Source organism: Prorops nasuta, unplaced genomic scaffold (assembly GCF_024137725.1).
Source record: "Prorops nasuta isolate Cenicafe-Biocafe unplaced genomic scaffold, Cenicafe_Pnas_1.2 PNAS00062, whole genome shotgun sequence".
Taxonomy (NCBI): Eukaryota; Metazoa; Arthropoda; class Insecta; order Hymenoptera; family Bethylidae; genus Prorops; species Prorops nasuta.
The window spans coordinates 466,799-491,681 of record NW_027116859.1 but is presented as its reverse complement, the minus strand read 5'-3'; the positions used below and the strand labels follow the sequence as shown (position 1 = coordinate 491,681).

General features: G+C 40.5%; 1 protein-coding gene and 1 long non-coding RNA gene across 5 annotated transcripts in view; one reads left to right on the top strand and one right to left on the bottom strand.

The window, feature by feature from the left end:
• Positions 1-24,883, top strand: part of LOC136784645 (kin of IRRE-like protein 3) — a 76,975-nt gene that overhangs the window by 23,573 nt on the left and 28,519 nt on the right. The window contains exon 1 of one of the 4 annotated variants that reach the window (XM_066745467.1): positions 7,034-7,307. The exons of the other annotated variants lie outside the window; for them this stretch is intronic. The gene's annotated coding sequence lies outside the window, so the exon portion shown is untranslated. Of the gene's footprint in view, positions 1-7,033; positions 7,308-24,883 lie in introns of those variants that run through there. 4 annotated transcript variants of the gene reach the window in all.
• Positions 12,989-17,399, bottom strand: LOC136784646 (uncharacterized). The gene is made up of 2 exons (XR_010824434.1): positions 17,118-17,399; positions 12,989-13,219 (listed from the first exon to the last, which is right to left on the bottom strand). It is a non-coding gene; the product is annotated as an uncharacterized lncRNA (long non-coding RNA).

The following is a 24,883-nucleotide window of genomic DNA, read 5'->3' as shown; positions in this document are numbered from 1 at the left end:
ACAAGTGAGGAGGGAGGGATAAGAGGGATTTAGGTGGAGGGGAGACAACATCGGTGGAGGGGTTGATGCGAGTGGATTTTTCATTTGCAGGATCGACGAAGACTCGTGATTCAACAACAAAAAGTCATACACCTCTCAGCATCGATATTAACTTTTTGGATAGGGAGGGCTGGAGAATAGGGGATATTGCCACACGAGAGTTCCATCCACTTGTCGGATTTGTGGCGTGAATTACTCGAATTATTCCAGTCTACTCATCCGCCCTTTGCCCTTTCTTATATTAATACCAAGAATTCCATACATCGAGCCATTAGGAGAGACAGGATTTCACGAAAGGAAAACACGAAAGAAAATGGAAATACAGAATGAATATGAATGTAGAGATGAATATGAATAGAAATAGAAGTATGAATATGAATATCTATATATGAGTACATGATAATGTAAAGCAGAAGATATTTCAGTTCTGAAATCTCAAATATAGTTAAATTTTTATTTACCCAATCTCTTCGGACGTGAACCGAGCCCTGTGGACTTTCGTGTATGTTCTAGATTAGTTACATTAAACCCACAGAGGTTGCGCGATTCTAGGTTATACGCGTATATACATATTAAAATATATCATCTCTCGAGTCAGAAATATTCAGGTATTCGGTGGTCAAGCAAAGTAGTTATCATTTGTGTAACTACGTTACGAGTTTTTCTCGTTATTGCCTTAATTACTCCTATCACTGGGAGAATTAATTTACGCACACATGATTTAATAATACGATCACGCTGGTTGTGCAACCTGCATTTTCGTTAGAGGACCGTTTTGTTTACATTAACTCGATTAATAATAACAATGATGATAAAATATCCTTTCAAATCATCGGAACGCGCGACAGAATAATTCAATGCGTGTATTTTCAAAAAAGCTTCCCTGTGTAATTATATCGGGCGTGGCCTCTCTGTAGCTTGCAAATTGGGATATTACCTTGTAAATTTCCCGTTTTATTTAAACAGAATTCTCTAAATTGCAAAATCGCAAAGGAACTTTGTGTGTGGACTAACCTTTTGCAAATTACCAGCTCTCGGGGAGTGCGTTCTTTTTAAAACTCCCTGTACAAGCCTCCCGCTATTCTACGCTGGATCAGAAATGGCTCGCCTTAAGACAAAAGGAGTCTTAATTGCCGAGAATCGGCCGAGCGGAAACCATTTATAAGAAATTAGTTAGGGCGGGATCCTCTTACACTGAATTATTATAATATATATATGTGTGTGTGTGTGTGTGTGTGTGTGGTTGTAGATTTTGCTCCCTCAGCGAAGCATTAAAACGTGAAAACGGCGAAATTCAACGAGTAGAAACGTTTCAAGCTTCTTTCTCGTTTAAGAGCTCAAAGATATCAGTTATCGAACGCTCGAACAGCGTGCGCACGAACGTTTCCAACCTAGAAAAAATCTGAAATTCTATATACCATTACGCTAAAAGCAATCGAATAAATATAAGCTTGAACCCGGTTCGACATTATTGAAGCTTGAAAAGGAAATTGAGAGGTGAAAGCAAGTTTTATTCACCGAGAACGCATGTACAAGTTTCAAAAGCGATTCAATTATTGGGCATATCCATTAACCTCGACATTTGCTGCTACGACGAGTCCAACGTGTATTATCCGGGTCGAAGTCGGTTAGCGATATTTGTTTTCTTTTTTTTTTATTGTTCTCCCTCATCCCGGGATAAAAATACAACTGAGCGTTGGAGCCAGCAGCAACAACGAAGAATGGCATGCGGGAAAAACACGTGCGATGAGATTTTTTTCTCCCCTACTGCAGTCAGCGTAACCCTCTTAGTGCAGAATAATTTTCCGCGTCTACCGAGTTTTTATGCATTCGCAACTTTTAATCCGGCGTCGTTAGCGTTTTCGTTGGAGATTATTTTTAGCCACACCCTCCCCCCCCCCCCCCTTTCTGACCGAACACCGACGTCCTTCGAGGTTCTTAAAATTTCCTAACCCTATTCTATTTAATATAATGAGGATTATGGAAACTTTTTTTAAGAATTTCAAATTCCTAACGCGGCATGTTTTCGTAAAGCGATCACTAATTGTACTCAAACGCCATTGTTTTTCGGCGTTACAGCTCGAAAATGACAATTTAACTTTCCAATATCCGTGAAATGCATTCGTCAACCATCGGGAGTGCTTGAAATGCTGAAAAATAACTTTGTAATATTTTTCACTTGGCAAAGTAGAAACTTGGTTAAAAATGAATTAATCATTTCTCACATGTATAAAATATGATTCGCGGTACTTGACATGTATGAAATATAATTTAATCACCCGCTTTCATGAATGAAACATGATTTAATGATTTCTACGTGCGTAAAGTCCAAGAGTTTACAGGGATTGGGGGAGAAGAGTGGGGGAAAGGAGGTGGGAGGGGAGGGGGGATACTTTGGACAAACTGCAAAGGTCACATGCAGTCGAATCTGTGTAACCAAATGTAGATTGCTTTCATCTGCATAGGTCGCTACGAACGTAGAAATGTTGGGATCTTTCAGTTGCGATAATCTGCATGCACGACAAAAGACAGATGGCGTTGAGGAGGGGGCTCAGAGTGCGGAAAGAATGGACAATACGAGGAGGGGGGGAGGGGGATAGCCTTTACTGGCAGGTTGTTGAAAAAGTTACTTGCGCCCTTAGCAAAGAAAAGTTTATTCTTCATGAATATATAGCTTCGAAGCGTGCGTCCTTGTTTGCCTTGGCAGGAGAGGAAGAAGCATTCAAATTCAGAGGAATCCCTTTTTGCACGGCCGCACGTTTCTAATTCATACTCGCGACTCTCGTCTCTCTCTTTCTATCTCTCACTGTTACTCTCCTACTTCTTTTACACATCTATTTCGAGCATGGATTATGCCACGACCCAGTTCGCCATAGTTATACTTAAGCAACTCGCTTATACAAATAACCGAACTAATATAAATTTGGGCAAGCTTTGTTAATTTTAAGAAAACATAGAGTTAAGAAAAAAGCAATAGAGGAACGAGAAGAATTAGTTCCAGGCAATCGAATGGAATCGAGTGAGAGATTTAGCCAGTTATGGAGGAAATACCGCAATTAGCCAGGTGTGCTCGGCAATGTAGTTTTACGATTCGTTTTTCAATAAGGCTGCAAGAAAGTAAACGGTGGCTTGGTTATCGACGACAGCTGGGCTTCTTTTCCAGAAAAACGTCGAGGAGTCGTTTTTGTTCAGGAAAATAGAAGATGTGGAGAGGGCGGTAATACTTTCCTGCCGGGGTTATTAGGTAACCTAGAGCAGTTTTCTTTCCTAATGACCAAAAGCTATTTCGTAACGGTCCGAGCGGATTTGTTAACGAAGGCAGCTAGGATGACTGCCGCGCGAGATGGAAATTTTTGCATTACAAGTCAAAGCCACTTGGGAAATTATGTTACAGTTAACTAATAATCTCGGTTGACCATTTCGCATTGTCCTTTAGCTGAGGTATATAGGAGTAGTGTATTTTCAAATCCGCATAACAGACCAATACACTGTGAGTCACGCAGTCGTAACGTGTGCGGTTATTTTATTAACACGAGCATTACGCATATTACAGTTAGCCACGGTTACTACTCTCCTGCTGAAATGCATTTGGTCATATTCTTAGCACAAGTTAATTTCAGGACCACACCATCAAATTTTACCAAATCCAAGTTCTGCGAGCACATGTTCCATTATCGAGTTACGATAAACAATATCAATTCGTGTTTGGACCTGTTTCCTGCATTTCTCTCTTAATGCTTACCTTAACCTAAAATAATGAAATCATAATACACACATTAATGCGCATTATACACAGATTACAGAATTTCGAGGTACATTACTCACTTATACAGCAAGTTTGATCGCCACAACTTCAAAGTAACTTTCATAATAAATTATCTCAGTGAATTACGGTGAGTTATTACCACTATTGCCAGTTTGTCACGTGTAAACGGAGATACTTAATCGCACTTGGAATAGTTTTCAAGAAAGAGAGACAGAATGTCTTTAATTTGACATTGAATATTTTCTTTCTATTCTTTCCAATTTTCCGCTTGCTTCGCACGACGGAGGTCGATTTACTTTCATTTCCGGCCAGTGTACTAGATTTTTAGGTTAGGTTCGATCTCGCGATGCACGATCGATTCAATTTAAGCCACTGCGATGGAAGAAGGAAGTGATTTAATCTACGGTCCAGCGTAATCCTAATATGGTCGGTTAGAAAAACATATGCTTTTCAGAATCTCGGTAAATTTCAACCGGCTGAGCGAACACTTTTCACTGCAACTGCTAAATTTCCTAATTTCCACCGCTGTTCTAACTGTTGCATTTCTTCCTCACCGTGCCCGTCTCATTTGCACGGACGTGCTGGGATAGTTTGTCAGGTACAAAATTACCTCGAGTTTTTCCTTACAGATACCAATTCTGTGGAATATGTTTTGCCGCGCTAATGTGGCTTCGAGACAGAATCACTCCAACCACGGAAACATTGCCACAAATTCCGCCGTTCCCGCCGTAGGCGTAGGTAAGGCTGGCTAGCTAGATTCCCGAAGGCGTGAAAAAAGAAAGATACGGCCAAGTTTTCAGAGTCGTTCCATAAAAGTTCCTTAGCGTAGCTTTACTACCGTTGGATCATAGCCACTCTTGGCTCAAGAAGGAGAGAGGTGGGAAAATTAACGAATTTAAGTGCGAGCGGGCAATGGGGCGTTAAATTTTTTAGGTTATCTCGAAATGAAAAATCTGACGGGAACGTTAATTTTTTAAGGTTATGTTTTACGATTGTAAGCGGGGCTAGTGTTTTGGATATTTTGCAAAAAGGTGGCGATTACCGTTAATTCCTGTGACTGGACTGATTCAATATTTGTACGTAATTAGTGGGAAGTCAGCAAGTCGGCGCGCGATTGCACGCGTGACCAGAAATTTTGCTCAATCGTGGTTATTTGCTGCCTACATCAAACGCAACTTCCTGATAGCCTTGCCTGGCCGGAAATTGATCAAACTCTGGGTACTGATTCTCGCTGAAAAAGAAAATGATGAGAGTGGTATTGGTGGGAGGGGACGCTGCAGCAATTTTAACCTATACTATTAAAAGATATTCTATTAAAAGAAATTTCTAGCGAAGCTAATACGCTAATTGCCTGCACTCGGACTACAAGTAGCCTCGTATTGGGTTTGTCCCTCGGTACGGTTACGCGTATTTACAAATCCTACTAATTAGTATCTTCCGTTTACGCAATTCGCACAATGTTTTCGTAGCAAATAAATAATTGACGCATATTCCCCTCATCGAAATTCTCTGAAAACCCCGCCATTGTGTCAGTGACAATAAACTGATCCGCGATTGGTAGCTGACATATTTATCGTGAAATTAGGTATCGACGCCATCTTGGCTTTTAGCGTAACAATCGTTGAATGTTAATTATAATATCAGAGGGAAAATAACGTGGTGTGGCTCCGTTACGTTATCGTTTTATGCTTCAGTCCCAGCAGATTTGCTGGGTATTAAGCGCGCATGCGATATTTGTAATCGTGTTGATCGGTAATGAGCTCTCATCCCCTCTCGCTATACCTTATCTATTGGTTCAGGATGCGTGTGTGCGTTATCACCTCCGTTAGCTGTGGGCCTATGGTATTTGCGAATTTATCGTCGATAAAAAAAACAGCAGATGCCGCCAGTCTGAAAGTTCAGTGAAAAAGTCACCGGATCCCTCTTCCCACGCTTCAACTTGCTTCCGGTTGCCATTAATCAATGCCCTAATAATCGTAATCGATTATTTGGCCCTTCAACCAATGTTGGCTAATTGTAAACGCTAACGAGCGGCCATTAGATCTCCATTGGTTTCCAAATCACTTTTCGAAGCTTAGCAAAAACTAAAAATGTTGAGGTTAGCACTTCAAAACTATTGCACACTTGACTAAAAGTTGTCTTATAGATATCTTTTAGTCATCCAATTGATTAAAAGGGCCCAAGAGACGCATAAAAGATGTCTTTAACTCACTTGGTGCTGTATGGGTAGGTAAGGTAATCGGAAAAAATATTCCATTGAAAATTATTGAAAAACGTTCAGAATCGACAGATCCTCTTTAAAACAACAAGAAAACGTAGTCTAGGAATTTAAGTATCTGTTAAAAGTTTACTGTTTTAAAATCATTCTTGAATATGCTGAATGAAAACCACGAACACCGAGCTTTCACTGCACTTTTTAATTGAATATTCACTTGGCATCGTTGTACAACTACAGAAATTGGAATTTAATCGATTTTGGTTATTCTTGGAATGTTTGGTACAGCGAAAGTTTTGAGGTTATGTCAGCAATATGGTAGATTTAATTGGCGGTAATTGTCGGGTTGTTTTGATAGTTTTGTGCAATATAGGTTTTGGAGACTGACAGCAGTAAATTTTGATTGGGCAGTCGTTCCACTTTAAGGCGGTGGAGGTAGCAAAGTTGGACCAAAATCACTTCGTTACTTCCGCTTCAAGCTTGTCGCGCGTTAAACGGGAGCTGCCTGTTTATATCGCTGCCAGGACAAGCGTGTTGGATTATCTTATGATTAGTTTACGGTTCGAAGCCTGACGTACAAACTCCGAATCAATTCCGCAACGCTGTATATGCGTTTCACACTGAAGCTGACGTCACACCATGCGTCTGCCAGAAATTCGACGCAAACACGTTCGATTCTTCGACAAATGAATTTCCGTCCAAACACGGAAAATACACTGTGAGTTTCGTCTCTAATTTAGCCGAGGCTACCAAATGCCGATGCTGTGATAATCTAATGGGAGAAATTTGCCAAACAAGTTAAACCTTGTGATTTCACATTTCACCTTGTACTTCTTAAAGATTTACAAGCCCTTCCCCCACTTTGCCCCTCTTCCTCCTCCCCTTTCCCCCACTCCTCACTCTCTTTAAGTTGAAACTCAACGCGCCTCCGCCAAGCGAGTAAAACCATTTCGTAAAATATACGACGGTACAAACTTTGTGTAGATTCAATCGAACTTCCGAGAGCTCTTATCCGCAAGCAGTCTATCACGTCCGGGAAAGTACACATGCTGTGATACGATGAGTTTGGTGATCCTCTCTTGCTAAGTGTGTGGATATGTGTATGTGTGTGTGTGTGTATTCCTCCGCATGCTCGTACATGTTCGTATGATCCTGTAAGATTTAGCAGGGATTAATTCTCAAGTAAAACCGTTCCAAAATGAACGTCATCTTATCACGAATCCATCGTATCCTATAAAAATTTGTTGCCAGTGATTGCCATTTTGGAAAAATTTGGAGGAAACTATGGTAAGTTAATAATTTATTTCGAAAAACTGAGAGGATCGATGAGATAATGCTTTATTACGTGCATTGCTGATCTCTTGGAGAACCTTAAGGTTAATTCGTTGTGAATGATCGGTCGACATTTTAAACTCAACTTTCATAAACCGCGAAAAGAATTGAGAGGTATCGGTGAGAAATGAATTTGCCAACTATCCCGACGATGTAATATGAATTTGCATTACGTGTAATTTGAACGTCTGCTGGCCAAATTTGCAAACTTGCAAAATTGATGGGTCGACGAATTGGATATTGCAGGACGGTACGTGCACATGCATGCTCTAACACGCGTTTAGTCTGGTTTCTCGGTCAAACCTTGCCGTACGTCGCATTGTGATAATTTTGGTCCATAATAATGGCGTACGATTTAAATGCAGGTCAATATTGAATTGGAATTGAAATAACCCGCTTACCGGGCCTCGATTAATGCCTGCAGAAATTCAAAGTCAATCATTCGAGCCACAGCTCGGTTATTGGTTATGGATTCAAAGGCTTTGCAGGAATCTCCTTCGCTAATTAATGCTGCTAACCTAAAATCGGAAGTTTCGGGACCGCGTCATTACTATGGTGCTGACGTAACAACGCCAACAAAACATTTTAAATTCACGACAATGTTGACTCTGGCGAAATTCGGTAGGTTACTGTGAAATAGGTTAGGTTAGTTTGAATTATTAGTCAGCAAACTGCTATGACGCGTGAAATATTAAATGATCCGGTAGATAATATTTGATCGTGACACGCGCGGGACCAATTAATGGTCCTTGTTTGCAGAAGCTTTAGAGAAAAAATGTGTTTACGCCGTAGAGATATAGTGCGGTATCAATACAACGATGATAAAGGTGTAGCCACACGAGTAGTAAATGTATTGGGATCGATAAGAAGCAGCTAAGGGAAATTTAGGAGGGAACCGTAGTGAATTAGTAGCGTCGGTCGGGAGTTTGACTTGGTGAATTGAAGCGAAAGAAAAACGAAGGGAGAACAAGCCTTCTTACTGGTTCGCCGCAAGAACGCACCAGTCATGAATGATTCAAAGAGACCCTCTGCGATCGAATAAGCGTAGTAGAATGGCAACGCGCGTATCTTCCCGATTTACGATTTGCTGAAACGCCAAGCAAAGTGGAAAGTATTCGCCCGTCAGTGGTCGCGGGAGCGAGCCGTCTAGATTTGCGCCATCTGCAACTTTCTTTGTGAACTATTCTTTACTTGCATAAGCATCGTGGTGGGGGAGCCCCCAGCGAGATCTACCGGTCATAAATCAAACGAACTTCCGTGAAAACGCATTAAGAGCGAAAACTGAGGTAGAACATGCTTTTCTAACTTCCCACTGTACTCTGTTTATATATATTCGATACATCGATATACGTTTCTTCCAAGTTACTTTTGAAATTGGATTTTCGTTCTCTCGGCTACTGTCGTGTGTTACTGGGCGTAGAGGGGGACACTGTCGCTATATAAGGCGCAAGAGGGGAATTAAAATATGTAAATTCCTGGTATAATAAGGAATGTCGAATAAAGTACGAGCGTAGATGTTCAGGCTGGAGTAGGAGGGGGGGAGTTCCCGACTCGTCCAAAGTCTTTCCGTTGAATTTTTCTTCCTATTCACATTCTAAGTAGATGCGAAGACTCGCTCGGTTTCCCGCGCACGTCTGCAGATTTTACGACACGTAACGACAAATTTTTCCAGGGTTAGAAGCGGGACTAGGAGAGGAAAGAGTGCACGTTGGCGCTCGCGCGGCAAAAACCTAGCAAAATGGCGACGGAAACGACGTAAAGCCGGTATGGCGACGGCTGATTTATCGAGTCAGCCCAGAACTTTTGAATTGCAACAAGAAAACGAAATAACCTATACTCGTTTCCACCGGATTCTCCTAAACGTGCGAAATCCTATTAAGCTGGTCGAGCCAAAAAATGAGAATGCTAATTTTGTCGACAGTTTTGGCCCTGCATAATCTTCGACTTGTGGAAAAAGCAATTGCGGTAATGGTTAACGATTAGAAGATAATTACCTCGTCATCTACAGGAAGAACTTATTAAGGGTGGAAATAAAGCCCGGGAATTTCAATAAGTCCGTAATTAATTCGAACGGCAATCGCCTAGTGGTGAACGAATCAATAGGGCCGATGAAGTGACACAATATCAAAGTCTGGAAAGTCCTCGAGTACCGGACTCTCCTCATTTCAATCGAAATCGGGAAATTTATACGGACACTTAATCGTCAGAAGCAAATCTGCAAGTTGCAATTCTTTCGCAAAGTCACTGAAAGCGTTCCAGCTGCAGCTTGGCTTGAATCAATAATTTACTTACTTTTAATTGTTAAATAATTCCTAAGTAGCGTAGACCATTTTCCCTTCAAAGTCTTTTACAAATATTTATTTATTATTAGTAAAATTTTTAATTAATGGCAAAAGGAAAGTTAATAGTCCAGTGTCTGTAATTTGTTGCAATCATCAATATTTTCAATATTTAATCTTTAGGTAAATAAACAATTGTAAATGAAGATAGAACAAGTTTAAAACTAAAAACATATTTGTGATAAACTGAAAGTCAATATATTTTGCAATCATTTCAGCACCAGGAAAATAATTAATGATTAATTAGAATCACAAATTTTTCGGATGTACAAAAGGTTTGTTTCTATATTGTCCAGTTTCAACCTCAATTGCGTTATTCCGATTTTTCGTGTGGTATGCTTTGTGAAAACGATTTCAAACATACGTGTAATAAAAATCCATTATTTCTTTTAAATTTTTCGTTGTAAATTTAAAAATAAGGGAAAAAGGAGAATTTAATAATAATATTTCATACAACATACGTTGTCTTAAAGTCTAAAATAACATTTAAGCAAATTACATTTTTCATATTGAAGCTTATAAAGGTTTTTTTCTATACAAAATAAAAACGAATCATAATTTTACTGTTTCGTATCAAATTTTAGAAAAGCTTATCGTTCATATGAAACAATGTAATCAGAAAGTGCTGTATGGCATGAGTTTAGACCAAAGTTAAATGTAAGGACGTAAAATCATGTTTATTTATCTATTTCCATTTCCGAGATATAAGCATGTCCCAACCTAACCACAAGTCCTACTACCCTACTTGAAATAGCAACAAAAAAAATAAGGTTATCACTGCTTCCCGTTTCTCAACTTGACGATTTACAGTTTCAAACCGAACGTAACTTGGAGCACAATGGCATGTCCCGTTAGAAATAAGATTTATGTTCCGAAAGTCCATTTCCGTAAGTTACCTTGGGTTACTTTATTCTAGGGAGTTTTTTAGATTTCCACCTATGCAATCTTATCACTATTGATCATATCTTTTTCTAAAAGTAATTTTGCATAAAAATTATAAAATGTGAGTCCCATGAAATTTTGAATGTAGAGGCCTTCTATTATAAGTCTTTTTATAATTTTCGTGTAAAAATTATTCTGACAAACAAGTGAATTTTAAAATTTACAACTTGCCAAATTGCATAGTTCAGCAATCGCTGGTTGTAAGCGACAAATGGCGGCTGGAAGGCTGTACCATGTAAGCAGTACTTTAAGTCAGTGAAAGTTCAAGTTTAAATGCAATAATAACCGTAATCGATTACAACTGTTGGTATTTTAAGAGCAAATGGATCATAAGTGGTATAAAAAATTCATCGAAGAGTGACGATGTCGATTTGAATGCTGACGAAAAAGTTGATGACTTACGATGGAAGAAAAGCACTGACAGACCGTCGAGACTGTCTGCTAAGCAACTGCTGAAAATAGTCAGCGCTTCTGACAGTTAACCTAAACGAAAACCGTGCAACGCCGTACTCAGCTACCGTTTTAACTTAGTGCAAGTAATGCTACGTCGATTAAAATGCCCAATAACGCAGTACCACTTACTTTTTCCAACATAACCTCAAACTGTCAAACTTACTGCTTCCAGTTTCCATAAGTGGATCAAGTAGATCGACTAACACGAAAATTAGTCCTACTGGTCAATACTCATACAACAAACTTGGAACGATTTTATCACTGCATCAAACTTTGTAGGTTATAGAATACAATCAGTTGCAGCGCCCTTAAAAGGGAGATCGTAAAATTGTCAATGCTCTTGGAGAAATTTATCGAGACGCAGTGACGCGCGTTAAAAAAGCTTTCGCACTTGGGCTTTTAATGTTGGCGTAAAGTGAAACGACCAGTTTGGCAGAGACTGGTAAGCTTGAAGGTGGTAGCGAACATGCAGTGTTCCCACCCAGTCGGAATTCAGCTCCTCAGCCGGATTCTTAGGTGGCTTCGGAGGACTCTCCTAAGTGGTAAATCTTGTCTAGCGGCTAGTACCACAGGAACGGCTGGCCCGGTGACTAAACTTGATAGCAGCGACGTTGCTCGGTTGCTGAGTTTCCAAACTTTCTCCGCGGTTCGCTACATCCCGATCGAATTTCGCGCTCCGTCTCCGTTATCGCTTTCGATACTCTCTGCCTGGTCGTAACACTCACCGATCATCTTCACTAAACTCGTGTTATCAAACCTCCGCCAGAACATAACCTAAAACCTGGAGAATAACGCGGTAAATGCCTCTCGCTTATCATCGCCAAACTTCTGATCCCTAACCTACAAAACCCTAATAAGCTTGGAGAAACAATTCTAACCTGCAATTTGCTAACGAAGAACCAGTGATATTTATCTTTCAATCGAATCTCGATTAACCACTGTTTCAAAACGAATGCGATGGGACAAATGTTAATACAGTGAACGCTGATTTAAATAATAATTCAATTTATTCATCAGCGAATTGATCAATCGAATTTGAATGTACACGAGCCACTGATTAAATAAATGTGGCGACAAGGTGGGTGGTGGGAAAAATGTTTAATTACCTGACTCGTTTGCACGTGGTGAAATGTGAGTTAGCAAATCATGTATACATCTATGAAGTTAAAAAGGTAAAGACGCCCGTTTGCTCAATTTGCTTCGCATTTGAATTTCATTAAAACAATTGTTTATTAACTTGTACTGTTGGTAAAGCAGGCGTGAGACATCCCGTTAAGCTCTTCATTGAAATTACTCTATGAACGTAAAGATATCCATTCATTAAAAGCACTTGTAAAATAACAAATTTTAATTCTAGAAGTTTCTTATTAATCACATTATGTTTAAACGACACCATATATAGTGAAGGAAAATGGAACACGGTTTTGCGTATGTAACACATAAGACAAGACCAGGGATACATAATACAAACAGCTTGGGCCAAGCTCCGGTCACAACTTTAACTTAGTTTGCTAACATAGGTGGAAGGTAATTGCATTTACTCTGACGTCTGTAGCTTCTCGTCGCGCGATTTCCCCCACTACTTTACTCCGAGTGGTTAGGGAAGCCTAACTTCTTCGGCGAATCAGCAGCAACCAAGCATAGTGTCCCCCTCTCTTTCCACCTTGCCTGTTGCCAACAGTAAATGAAGACTTGCAAACCTGCGAACGAACTCACTGCGCGAAGACTGTCCGAACAGTCAGCCAAGTTTTGACCATTCCATTTTCACGTGGATTCTCTGAGACATCTCGAGATATTACAGTATTTCTTCATTATCGCTGTCCTTCCTATACTGTACGGGCTCTCTAAACTTTACCATGCTTTCAATTTTCCTATTTTAATCGTCACTTTACACTGACGATGTTTTTGCAAAAGTTTGTTTATTTTGTGTTTAATATACAAAGATATAGTATAGAGATTATGTACAAGGATGTTTTGCTGCATCAGTCATGGAGGCTAGAGGGCACTGTAGTAAGGATCAAGTGCACTTGTAATCTCCGCCATATTGCTCGGGGAATAAGCCGCTCCATAGTTGTGTTAACTGTCGCGATGACAAACTCCCGTACTCCACGTCAAATTCAGCCGTTGTCCCAGCTATTTTTGCCAAGAAGAAACAGTCCATTTTTATCATAGGTGAAAAATAAAACTACAGATTTTTGGAACATCTGTCTTGTTCAGTCTTAAAATTCTAAAAACACGAGTAGCTTTCTCATTCACTTTTTTATAAAAAATATGGGATTCTACTAACGCACGCGGTTTTCAGATTTTCAAAGAGTCGGTTTTTCAAATATGTCCTTTGTTATTGTTAACCTATATGGTTTTAAACTTTACATTCTTATTAAAATCGAAGATAATGTAAATATAATCTAAGCGTTCGCGCTTCCCGTGCAGTAATTCACAGAAACCGACAAGCGAGTTTTAATAAACATTTTCTTACTATCAGTAAGTATTTTCTGAGTTTTTAGTGCAAATAACAGGAAGCTTTGCTCACAAAGGTATTTAGAAAATGCTGCGAACGAAACAGTGTTTTTTAATTCAATTAACTAAATGGGAAATATTATTTCAAGTGTTACTACCTGTATTCTCTGTGTCAATTTCAGACCTAACTAGATTGTTCTCAAAAAGAACGTGAAAAAAGTTTAATTAGTATGTTAAACTGAAAGAGTTCACGGTAAATAATGAAGAAAATATAACCACATGATAATTAATTTTTTCTAGAAATATTTAAACTTGAATATATATACGCAAAGCTAGAGGAACAATAGGATTATTGGAGCGAAGAGATTTTGCGCCATAGCAAGCTGGATTGGGAGAAATCATCCTTTGAAATATTTTCTGGATGGTTACCGAATCACGATCAGACAATGTACCTTTCTGATTTCAACTAAGGTAGCACAAAGTACTGTGATGGAAGTTCGTGAACATATTTGTCGTTTGCCTTTGCACGCTCGTACAGACAGCGTTCGAATAAACAAACACCGCTGGGCACGTCTGGCAAAACGTCAAGATATCCTCGAACCCTTTTTCTGATTTTGCACGATTTCGACTCGCATACGTTTCCTGATAGCTGAATTTTTTAGGCGGTAATAATTACATGTTTCATTCCAGTTTAATTAGTTGCATTCAGTTTTCATTAATTTTTCAGTCAACAGCGAAAAATTTCACAATCAGCAGGTCTATTATTACAGCTGAATGTTAGCTTTGGTTAAAATTTACCATCACATAGCAATTATAAAAATGCTGGAAATGTTCAATAACTTCAATTCAACGCATTCAAACGATCCTAAAATGACTGTGTTTTGGAGAATACACGCGTTTCAAACAATTCCTTTCCTGAATTGTTCAACCCTGTCAGCCATCTTGGAAATGTGTCTTCTGTGATTGCGAAGGAAAAAGAGATCGTAAAGTTTATTAATTAACCGTGACAGATTGTGCGAAAGTTGCAAGGCAAGACGACTAATATTAAGGAAAATTTAATCTCAGCGTGTTATTATATCGGAGATATAAAAGCGTTTATGACAACTTTAATTACACTCTCTTGGTTTAATTAGTGATTTTATACTTATACCTGTACTTTTTCATCGTTTTGATTTGCACTCTAGAATATAAAACTTGTGTGAGTAACAAGGGGATTCTCTGAGAGAGAGGGAGAAAGAGAGAGAGAGAGAACACGGCCGACCCCAAAATGATATATTAAACATAATTAAGTATAAACGCGATATTGTCAGAGTTTTCATTGTGTTTGGGGAAACTTGCAGAAGCGTTATATTAAGCATGAGGAATATTGTTCGCGTTCAATAGAGGGTTGTGAAAAAAAGTTGTAAAGCACTGTAGGCGTTACTTGAATCGTGAAGCTATTCTTCCCTCTCTCTGCTAGTAGATATATGAAAGGGCAGCCACGTAATCAAAAAAATTTCTCTGTCGCGACGTTTTGTCTCTTTTCACGGATTAGCGTATGTGCTGCGAAAAAAGGGTCGATGCTGGTAGTATCACACAGCATAATATTTAACAACGGAATACTTGTCGGATTTTAACGTAAATAGCATTTTGATTGCCCATATTTATGTTTTACGTATACATGTGTAAAACAGTCCCGTGGTGCGAAAAACTTAAAAATATTCGACTATCAGAAAATATAATAATTACCAGCAATGAACTTCGCTCTTCATACGGTAGTAAATAAATACATTATAGCCTAAATTGTCACTTCTTTGTTTCCTTCCGAGTAAACACGCCAAGTCTGGACGGTTAACTCGATTCTCGGAAAAAGAGACAGAAGAACCCTCGATAAACAGTAAATAGAGAAGAAATTCAAATCTAATCCATTATTTACCAGCATGCAATTTTCTAATACGAGATAAATGGTATCAGAATTCTATACAACAATTTCATAGCGCGATTATCGACGTATCACTTTCCGTTTATCGAATTGGAATAAATAGTATAATTTGACAGTAATGTCGTAAGAATAATTGACAGATGGTGAATTCAATAGGACGAGAAAAATCGTAGCATTACGCAGAATTATCGGAAAGAAGGGGGGGGGAGGGGGGAGAGAGTTCGAAAGCGGAAGTTGCGCTCGGTGCGCGTACGTAGCGCCACTAGGCTTGAGAGCGGCGGTAGGAGGGGAGGGAGATCCGGTGAAGAGAATAGTGAACAGGCTGACTGACTGATATGTTTCTGTTGTCCGTCAAATGAGCAACATATAACAGAGTATTGTTGTCTGCGCGCGCAAACGAGTGTTAGAGCCTGAATTTTCAAGCTCCCGTGGAAACAATGCCAAGAGACGGCGACAGCCGGTTTAATTAAACGCATCGTCAGCTCTCTATGGCAACATGCCTGCCTGCCGACTTCGGGCACCGCACAGTCGATATACACATGTACGAAGAAGTGGCTATGTATGAACCCTGCTTTCCTATCTGCTTGATTTTATGCAACCATTCCTGCCCGACTCACGAGCCCTTCCTCATCCGTCCCAAGCCCGAGCGAGATAAGTAAAATTGACGAAAACTAGATTTTCCCGCGTGTGTGTTAGCCCGAGCTGATAAGCCACGACCCAAATAATTCTCATTTAACCAAAGCTGCAGAGTCCTCCGAGAGTGCTTTGTCGTATAGGTTAGGTCTGGACACGATTGCTCTAGGGATATTTAGTCGAAAGTGGCTAGGTTTTCAAGCCTCGTTCCAGTGGACCTACGAAGAGATATTTTCTTGCATATTTTTTAATGACCCGGTATAAATTCGATTCCGCACCGTTCTCAGTGAACCAAAGCTAGAACGCTTGGAGTTTTGTTTTTGTCGCTCAGGTTAGGTTTGACCGACGCTATACGCTCCAGGGAGTTTTAGGAGAAAAAAGCGGGATTAGTTTTAAGGTTTATTGGAGGCGAACCGACGAAAAAAAGTTTGGGATGGTGAAAAAATTGGGCGAATCGAAAGAATTCATTGGCCTCGTGGAAAACTGGACGATACGTTCGAAAGATTTTCTCAGCTTTTTTTGTGCGTCCACTGACCGTGGGTAAACAGAAGACTGGGGAGCGGCGCGGCGCTCTTGCAGAGTAGTGCAGAGGAATAAAAAACTGAGGAAAAAGAATAACGAAATATGGGGTAAAGGGAGTCAAAAAGCAGGGAAAAACGTGCAAAAGAAAAGACGGCAGTATAAACGGGGACTATGGTGGAAGCCTCGGGAGGAAAGAGCGTTGCTTCCTGCTATTTTTTTGCTCACTAAACCTCCTCCCGAGTGCAATCGCCGAACGCACACAAGAACGACCCCCTAACACCTGTGCCGCTACTGCATCAACCCGCCGAGTTCCACGCCAATGCATTTTATCAGCGATAAACACAACGGGAGCATTTGGATATTTCGTATTTTTCTAATCCGGCTCAAATAAAGTGGCTCTGGAAATTCTCTACGTACGGAAACTTAATCTTTTTGACGTGGCTTTTTTATCGCGCAACTTTAAACAAAAATAATACATATCGCAGAAACATAACTTACCAATGTTACGACTGAATAAAGTTCGATGATTGCGACACGTCATTTTTTAAGGCCTGCGTGCACTTGTTGCCCAGGTATTTGCTTGTTATTTGCCAAGTTTATCCAGCATCGTTAGATATCCATTGGGTTGTAGTATACGAGGCTTGTTTTTTTTCGCAGCGTGTGCAAAGTCCTGGCTTTTCCACGACGCACGTTGGGGCTTGGGTAAATTTATTCGTCTGCAGAAGCCCTTAAATCACGTGCAGCCTGAACCACGCACTCAAAAGCAGCGTAGCTCAGGATAGACGCGTATGTGTGTGTCTGTGTGTGCAAGCGAAAAGAATTCAATGTGTATTAGTGCATACTCGAAACTTGTGGATGTGAAAACATTGTATCCGTGCGTGGCGAAAAGAAGTAGAAGAGCAGGACAAATGGAGAGAAGCGTAGAGAGGTTATGTGCAAACACACAAGTGATTTTATAACTACGAATAACATTTCAGGCGCCAACACAAAACGAGCATTAGTGTCATGGCATAAAATGTCCTCGGTAAACGCTAAGATTGTATTGAGAATATCTAGATGTATCTAATTGATTCTTACCTAAATATCACAAATGTCCACAGACGTACCTAGAACGCACCGAGGATATTCACACGTCCAGCAAACATGCTGGGAATTCCCCTAGAACATCGTGTGTTTCAAAGTAGTGTTTACCGAGATACGCTTATATGCTTCTTAAGTAATATTTCGTGTACGAATTAGTACTGCAGTAGGCATTAACAAGAAAAGTGAATCAAGATGCAAGAAATGAAAGAAAATGACCGTATAAGTGGAAATGAAAAAGAGTTTGGAGAGTTACAGCGGTGTACAATTGCAAATAAAGAAGTGTTGTCGGTACACACGTAGGTAAAGTACATGTACAAACCGAAAGAAACGAGTTTGAGAGGTTATGTCAGCAACCAAACGAAGAGGTACAGCCGTTGGTATTTTTTGCGCGCACAGACAAGAACGAATGCGTTTGTGTGTGGATTTTCTTGGTGGTATTGGAGAAGAAAAGAGAATCGCGCGCGCGGGCGCGTGTTTTAGAGGTTATGTGTGGCAGGATGCAGACGTAAGCCAGTTCGAGCCCATTGGGCGTTCTGTTCGCGCAACTATCCCCCCTTCCTCTCTTCCTCGCTTTATCTTGCCACCAGCCGGCGCTGCGGGAAACAGCAGTGCATATTTTATTTTCAAAGCTGGCCGCATTGACAATTTGCAGCGGCGTTATGTAAATGCACCGTCACGTACGGCTGCTACAACCTCCGAAAAGAGGACGAATCAAAATCAAAAGTTTTCTAGCCCCCTCTACCGACGCACAGTCAGATCGCAGATTGCGTGGAAAAATTCGTCTGGCGCCGTACTTCCGGTAACATCACCTACTCGTCAGACCTGAATAATTTATCCCAACGGAACGGGTGAAGTCAGCGTCAAACTTTGCGTCAATAAGTCATGGCTAGAAGAAATCCAATAAATTTTTATCGGCGCCATATATAAAAATAAGGTATCGCAGAGACAAAGCTTTCTAAAAGCATACAAAAAACTTTCGCTCGTTGCACGAACTTGACGAAATTATAGAGAAATAAAAGAAGTAACAATAAGGAAAGTTTTGATACTGTAAAAAGAAGCGCTAGCTCGAGAGAGAGTGGAAAAGGAAAGTAAGTATATTTTGGTCAGTCTTGCGTCGGGAACAGAGAGCTTTTTAACGAAATCGCGTGGGTCTAACAATAAAAGGGGCGTCCGCCATTGATGGCCGTGCGGGCTACAATCATTGCAAGGTTCGAAGGGTGGAAAGGGTTAACTCCATCGTGATCAGTGTCGAAGTTAAAGGGTCGGGATAAAGAGGATGCCAGGAACTGATCGGAACACGATTCTTTTGAATTAAACGTGAGATTGGCGTTAACGAGTTGGCCCTCCAGGCTTTGTGGTTTCTATGCTAGACGCCATGTTGGTTCGACCATGACAAAATTCCGTTGCTGCTGATGGCTCAATTTTCATCTCGGATTTACCGTCGTTAATGGTAGACTTAAACTAGTGTTGAACAAGGGTAGTGGACTTTTGTGAAATTCCAAATAGGTTGGTAATGCTGGTGGGGCTCGTGAAAAATAATTGATCATCCGTTTGTAGCGGTCCGGGTTATTCGGGGACCACTATTGAACAACAGGAAATTGCATACAGTAATTATCCAACATAAATATGTTTACAGAAGTCATCAAGCAAATGGCGGGTTTGTCCACGATTACGAGACCGGATCTGAATACGTCAAATTTAATGCTAGCTTTACAGTTGGACGGTAAATCCCCGCCAGGTTTCCACAGCTCTCGTGATATTTCGAATATCCTCCTTATGGCGACCTTAATTTTCATATTTTCCAACGGCGAGTTCTGTTTGCGCTAAAATGCATTAACGCAAATAGTCGAAATTCCGTATTTCCCTTGTTGTTTTATTCGCCAAAATTATCCATCGCACTGCAACTTTCCTCTTTGTTTTGGATTAACCGGTTTGTTTTAATCCGCAGTTTGTTATTGTTTTTTTTTATTTTCTAGGAAAGTTATCGAATACAATAAGAGATTATTTTGAAATTACCTTTATGGTGTATATTCGGAGCTTTATGGCTCTTGTTAGATCCTGCGGTTATGGTGGGTCAGGAGATTGCTATGTAAACATGGGGAATAGCCACAAGACAACATCTCCAAAGTTTTCCGAGCCCTCGGCACTCGCTCTCAGTCTCTCGACAGACGTCCTGGGAGTACCGTGGGCTTACTCTTACCCGACATTACAGTCCGTAGCTGCTTGCAATAATGTACAGCTTTCGGAAGTAAGCTCGCATTGCTCTATCGAAACCGGATGAGTTAACCTAACCTTATTAAAAATTAACCCGTGCAGGATAATCCATGTGAATGTCCACGTGACATTAATGAGGTAATTATTTCGATGTAAAATTTCTGATTACATAGCTATATATAGCTTACTCGTTCCAAATGTGCGTCGTTTAATCGAAAATAGTTAAATTGTTTCGTTTTCAATACATGTTTGGAGTCGTGACGACTGTTCACAACGCACGATTTATTTTTGCGTCTATAACCGTCACGCGCAGTGAAACTGCATACAGCGAACCTCGCAAAATACAATAATTTACATTAAAAAGTTAAAACTCTGACTTTTTTACAGCTACGTGTCAGAATGGTGAATGCGACGTGGTAGAAAAAGAAATCCTGCGGATTTATTTAAAATGGTTCTTAGTGCGGGCAAAAAGGACGAATGAGGAAGAAAGTGGCGGGAGTGGGCTGGATGAAAAGAAGTAAAACGGAATAAAGGATAAAGAGAGCCAGGGCGGAAGGACGGAATGCAAAACTTTCGTCACTGGACGAATCTCTTAGAAAAATGGAGCGAGAAGCTTTCGTCATGCCTGAATGTGGTTGAGAAGAAACGGAACTCGTGATGGACGTATTTCATTGTAACAGCGGGGATGTACCATATATATATATATATATATGTATATTCAAAATAGGGAAAATTCAGCCGCTGAGAGAATGAGTAAGAGGTTTTACGGAGCTTGCCAAAGATATCTCTTGCCACACCTATTATAACGAGCAAAAAAAATGTTAAACATCTAATGCCACTCGAGGCAATTTTTAGAATTTTATAGCCAACAATTTCAACGACTATACCGCTTTATGAAACAATTGTGTGAAACAAAAAATACGAGTATGAGAGGAATATGATAAATAGAGGAACATAAGATTACATTTTTTCCCATAATATATATATATATATATATATATGTATATTGAAGACCGTGTAATGTCAAATAGTTAATTTTTAATCAATCCATGAAGTGGATTTGGAGACTTGTATAATAATTTAAAATAAATTATTTGTATATTGGAATTTATAAAATTATTGTCGAGATTGTTAAATTAGAGATTCAAGAGAAATGGGACATACAGAGAGTAAAGGGAAGAGTGATTTCTATGGGGCTGAAACTGATCGGTGGAAATAAATTCCTTAAAATCGTGGGCGGAGCTTTAATAAGTCGAGTTGGTGAAATCGAAACGACCGAATATAAATGCACTCGGGTAGGGCTTGGCTTTGCAAGCGAATGCTTGAAATTTCGCGGGAATGCGGCCACAACGGTGATAGAGATTTATCGAGTCTTCAGCGACAAGGATGCAAAATGGGATTCCGCACCGGCTTTTCCATCCCGGCTGTGTCCTCTCGCCATTTCCTCCGAGAAGCTTTTACTTCTCGTGCTTCCTCCACCAAGGACCCGCACCATCCCTCCAGCATCGACGATTAAATAGCGATTTCTGCTAGGAATCCCAATCTCGTCCAAAAGGAAAAACAAGTGGCAAGTCTTCCAACAACCAAACAATTATTTACATTGAAATTTCCCCAAAAATCACCGAGTCCCACCAAAGAAATTCCAACAAAACTCTCCAACTTGAGAATTCTATTTTTCAGATGAGAAGAATCCAGGTGAAGACCATGTATATGAATAAATTTAATAAGATGAAATGGAAAAGAAGAGATTAACCTGAAAAAAGTGGAAAGGGGCGGAGGGGGGAGGTTTCAGGAAGGTAGTAATTCTTGATTAAAGCGAGAATAAAAGCAGATGCAAAGACAGAGGGCTGAAGAAGGGGATAGGGAAATAGAAATGTGGCGGAGAGAAAATGCTCGGCAAGGTGCAGAGTCTTTCCTGAGAGGGATGAATCGCGATACTAAAATTCCATTAGTGCTGCTGACAGTATCCTACGCACGGAATAATATATTTCTTTCCGAGGTTTGCATTTCTCGCGTGTTTTCAGGCTAAAATACAGTGTGTATAGCTTCAACCCTTCGAGGTGAACCCTTTGGTTATGGTATCGACACTTCCCCTGCCTCGCCAGGAAGCCGGTCCTTTGTTTCCAGTCCTGCTCCTCCTCCCCAGTACACTTTGTACTCGCGATTTGCACATGTAAATTCAGTCGCATCGACTTTTTCCCCACTTGGTCCCGCAGCATCGCGCGATTATTCTCCTCCTTTGCGAGAAACACGAAAACGTGCGAGGTGAGATATCGTCATACACGAATCGAATCTCGCATTGGTGGCTATTGTTTAAACTGTGGAAAGGGACCGAGCGAAAGAGAAATATGGGTGGGAGAGGGGGGGGGGGGGGGGGACAGTGAGAGATTTAGCTGAAAATTTGCATAGCTAGGTTTTTCACTTCTTTCCTGTTCTGGTAACAGCATATATGTAAATGCATTTGCTTCTGGGTAACAACTATATACCAACCAGCAGGTAAGTTTTCACTCGGGCAACAGTCTCGGTTGTATTTTCACTCGCTGCTCATTTTATACCCCCTGCGGTCTATCATTGCAGCAGTCCTATTTTCTTTTAAAGCGAACACTTTGTATATAGTGTACGGACTGCTGATGATGACTCCATTTGCAGGTCCACCCACGTTCACTCTGCAGGAACGAGTGCTTTTATTTATCCGTATACTTTCTTCGCAAAGACCAACTATATTTCTCACGTATCTTCGCTATAGTGGACTCTTTGCCGTGCGTCCGGAAACCGAAGAACGTGAGACTCTTCACAAACGTTTGTGCAGAGATTATATATATATATATATATATATATATATACTGAAACTACACGTTTTTTGACAAACGCGTGTCGTTAGGGTGATGGCGTACAAATCGACGTAGTGGACGTAAACTTGATTCGAGACACGTGGAAGCTTAACCGGGGTGAAATCAATACATTTATACTGCACCCTTTGCGTTATCACCTGTACTTCGAGTCATGTTTACATCTACGTTCACTCGATCGCTTTGTCCTCATCTGCGCACGTGTCTTCGTACCCTATATACGAAACAACTTCCTCGGGGATTCGATTTGATTTTGCAAATTTTTTGCTCGTTTAGACGAGAGGCGAAGAAGGAAAGGATTGAAAAGGGCGAGGTCAAAAGTCATCGTTTATGTGGAGGGACATGCGAATGATCGGGGAAGCAGGGAAATTGGTTTATCCCCAGGTTGGCCGTATAAAAAAGATCTGAAGTGGCCTAATTAAAGCTATACGCTCGCACATTTGAGTTGGCCGATACCAATCCTGGAGAAAATTAGTGGAGAGTTAGTAGTTCCGGTGCTGCGTAATTAAAAAGTTTGTTACGCCGAATAGAGGACGAGGAGTGGGGGTTGAAGGGAGGAAAAGAGGAGTGATGGAGAAGGAGCGTGCGCTTGTATATAGTATATATACATACACTGTATATGTACGTATACGGGGGTCTCATAGTGTTACGTAATTGCTCGATCGTCATCATTAACTTTTCTCGAAATTCTATTGCGCGATAATTACCCTCTCCAGTAATAATAAATCTTTCGCTTCTTGAGAGAGTAAGTGCTCGTGAGAAACATTTTACGGAACACATCTAGAATATAAGCGCGTAAAGCTGCTGTCGGCTCGTAAACAACTCACTAATTACAGACGAGGTACCTTGGAACGGCGTAATTAATCGAGGGCGCTTAATCGACTCGCACAATTCCAACGGTTGCTTCAGAGAAATTACTTAGCGCGACTAAAACTTAAAAATATCGCAGAAACGTTGCTCCTCAGAGACGTAACTCTTAAACTCCACCCACCTACGGTCCACGGCCAATTTGCCCCACCTAAATCACCTCCTAATTAGACATTTGTCGGGAGGAACATAAGCTATATGCGCTTTCCAAATTAAATATCTGCGGAAGAGACGACAAAGAAAAACAGATTATTTTAGTTAGCTGAGAGCAAGAATCGAAGAATGCTTATATACCTTTGATGAGAAAAAATCATTAATTAGTGTCAAAAGAACTTTCCAGCGTGTTATTTTTACAAGGGTAGCTTCGTGCTAACAGAGGTGAAGAATAAAAGGGGAGTTTTTGTGCCTTGCTTCTACGTCGATGTTATCTGGTCTTTTGGCGGTGGCACTTGAACCTTCGAACACGTAGTGAGCACTCACTACCAGAGGGTCACCCAGTGTATTGACAACACCGGATCGCATCAACAGGAAGTCACGTACACGCCTGTAAATCACGTCAGTCCTCTCCCGTTCGTCGACCAGGAATTACACACAATACACGGATTCTGCATATTTATGCTAGCCGTGAAAATCCACACAGCCGGCCAATTTCGGAAAATAGTCGAGAAGAATTGCGAATGACCGAGCATACTGATTTATACGCAATTGGAATACTGTTTTTCTGAGCTTTACGAAGATCTAGTGCGCCGGATGATTTGATTTAGGATTTTCTGGTAATACGGGTACGTAGAGGGCGCCACTGACCTATACCGATGCGTTTCCCGCCATCTTTCTCTTTCCGGATAACCAGTGCAATTACAGCGTGAGATATTAAATTTTAATCGCGTTCCACTTATTTTTTGCGTTCTCGTCTCACCAATCTTTATTTCTCATTGATTCGCGAGTAAAGATAACACTACAGGGACTCCCCACGGTGGGTTATACGACTGGGCTCGGTCCTTGTAACTTACCGATAGTAATTCTATCCATAAATTTCCTCGTAGACACACGGGCAGAAATATTAATTTGAACACAACATGTACACACGTGTTATTTACACGTGAAATGAACGAGATTTTATAGAAAAAGCGATGTGTTTAAATTTTATTAGGTCTTAATTCGTCGTATCTTTGTAGAGAGTGCTCTGTACTTGCATTAAAACGGTGTTGGCACGTTCCGGGCGACGAGATCGCATACCTCGGTGTACGTACT